Source organism: Brachycentrus maculatus, unplaced genomic scaffold (genome assembly GCF_059751285.1).
Source record: "Brachycentrus maculatus isolate JH-2025_06_01 unplaced genomic scaffold, ASM5975128v1 h1tg000173l, whole genome shotgun sequence".
In the NCBI taxonomy this organism is placed as follows: Eukaryota; Metazoa; Arthropoda; class Insecta; order Trichoptera; family Brachycentridae; genus Brachycentrus; species Brachycentrus maculatus.
Window position 1 is genome coordinate 2,576,428 of NW_028280926.1, and position 2,753 is coordinate 2,579,180.

The window sequence follows — 2,753 nt, forward strand, 5'->3', positions numbered from 1 at the left end:
TCTCTTAAAAGATTTTAAATATTTTCATAAATACTTTAAACAAATTATGATGGAGGATCTAGATATATTAAAGAAATAATAGAAATTGAAAATAAACATCAGAGTAAGCAAAATAAATACTTGGCTTTTCTAAGTTACACCTAAAATCCCATTATCACAAAATGTGTCCCCTGAAGAGCAAAGCTGTGTCAGGAAAAACTATTTTTGAATTTGGCGGTCGTTCAGCTCAATTTATTTGGTTTATTTTAAGGCATTGTACTGCTGGGTTTTTATCGAGGCAAGCGGCAGTCGCGTTAAAAGCCGTAGGATGTTTTATACATAATATGTACATATGAGGGGCGTGCGGTGACTGTTTTGAGAAAGTACCATTTAAAAAAAATAATAAGAGGTACCGTAGAAGGGGCTACTTGAACTTTGATGTGTTACTTGAGCCCAGTACAAAAAAAATTAAATCTGTATTTGGTCTACAATAATGAACGTATAAGTGTCACCTATCAGGGAAACAATGAATCATGTCGATACGTTCATTATTGTTGACCAAATACAGAACTATTTTTTTTGTACTGAGCTCAAACAACACATCAAACTTCAAGTAGCCCCGTTCTACGGTATATTTTGCATATCAAAAGCATTGTTAACTTTATGATAATGTAATATAACACTCTCCTTATAATTCATCGTTCACTTTGTGTAATACCACTTTAAAAAACACTACTTCGTGACTACTGGTTTCGGAATAATGATTCCGTCATCGGCTCAAATGTAGATTAAAATGAAATTGTTACGGTGTGACGTTTATATAAAAAAAAACATAAATTTATCATTTTATTTTTATTTCTGTATAAATGTCAGACCGTTATAATTTGACCTGTTGGTGGAATGATTATTCCGAAACCGGTAGCCATGGAGTAGTGTTTTTCAAAGTGGTATTACACAAAGTAAACGATGAATCATAAAGAGAGTGTTAATGGCACAAAATAGCAACAAAAAATCAACGGTAGTACTAAAACTCTCATAATAATTTGTATAATAAAACAAATGTAGTCATGAAGTAGTGTTTTTAAGTGGTATTACACAAAATGATCGATGAATGATAAGAATTGTGTTATGTAACCATACCACTAAGTTAACAATGCTCAACATTAATTAAATTTATATGCAAAACATAAATATATGTTGACCCCCTCGGGAAACAAACCCGGGACCTCCAGATGGTAGCCTAACGCGCTAACCACTTTACAATATGGAGGCGGATATTAAATAGTTTTAACAGTTTAATGGATTTAAAAACGCTTTTAAAAAAAGTCAATTTAAAAAAATTCCTTCGAACCGGATTTGAACCAGTGACCTATGGATTACAACTTACAACTCTACAGTCCACCGCTCTACCAACTGAGCTATCGAAGGTGATGACCGCTGCGCGAATAATATCAACCAGATTGTAAACAACAAGGTACGTCAGAAATCGATAAAATATAATTGGATTAAAAATAGTCTCCAAGTGTTCGTGGATATCATGTTGTTTATATTGTCATACTAACACAGCTTTGTCATTATTTACTCAAATTGGATTTTGTAGCAATCTACAGTCCTAAGATAAAGATACTGTTACAAGTTAGGAGTATACGAGGTAAAAACCAAATACTCGGATACATTGATATATTTTTTTTTTATTTCTTAAGTTAGCTTATATTAAAACTAATATAAACTATTTTATACATTTACATCATCTTTATATATTTACATTTCCTTACAGTAACTTAGACATTTATTTTTAAATTCTTTCAGACATTTTTCATTCTTCATACATTCAGGCATCTCATCATACATTTTTAAACCCTTATACATCAAGCAATTTTGCGACTCAGCTCTTTTCAAGAATGGTAGTCTTATTTTATCCTTTTGTCTAGTAGCATATTCATGACAATTTTTGTTTAAGACAACTTTATCCTTAAAATATTTTGGTAATTTATCGTGAAAAAATTTAAGTATAAATATCAACATATTAAATTTAAGTCTTCTTCTTACAGATAACCATTTTAGTTCATCTCTCATTTTTTTTACATAGCTATATTTATTTTTCTTAAGAACTATTCTCATCGCTTTATTTTGTATAATTTCTAGTTTATTTAAATTTATTAGTTTATTTAAATGACATATGGTATGACATTTTTTTGTTATGACAGAAAGTCATTGACGATATTTTGAGTGTGTCCAAATACTTGTTCAAATATCTGGATTTTTGACAATTATAGGAGTTATTTTCCATATTATTTTTTGACATCTCAACATAGATTAATAAGAATATGAAATTTTTAATTAATGTTTTACTTAGTAAATACCACTATTTCTTAAAATCTACTGTGACACGTGTTTCGATGCATTCCGCATCATTTTCAAACACCGTATGTGAAGCTAATTCTAAATTTTACAGTTGGGTCCTTGGGACGTTGAAGGTTGAAGAGGGGGTAGTAGCTGTTTCTTATTTTTATTTATTTTTATTTCTTATCAGTGGGAACATAGACAAAAGGGGGGAGGCTTTAGTCATTTAGGCTTTCGTATTTACTAAGTAAAACATTAATTAAAAATGGATAGATTTTACCACAAAGTGACTGCCGAATCAATTAATGAAAGAATATGGAAGTCTGGGCATTTGACGGTCGTAAGCCCCGTAAATGCCCAGACTTCCATATTATTCTTCATCTTTTGCAAGATGTTATAATTTCTGCAAATGACGATGTGCGTAATTTATA

The 2,753-nt window shown here is 30.6% G+C and overlaps 1 non-coding gene across 1 annotated transcript; it reads right to left on the reverse strand.

Annotated features, from left to right (window-relative positions):
• Nucleotides 1-1,320: 1,320 nt before the first annotated feature.
• Nucleotides 1,321-1,407, reverse strand: TRNAY-GUA (transfer RNA tyrosine (anticodon GUA)). The gene is given in 2 exon segments: nucleotides 1,321-1,356; nucleotides 1,371-1,407. It is a non-coding gene; the product is annotated as a tRNA-Tyr (tRNA).
• Between the last annotated feature and the right edge of the window lie 1,346 nt (nucleotides 1,408-2,753).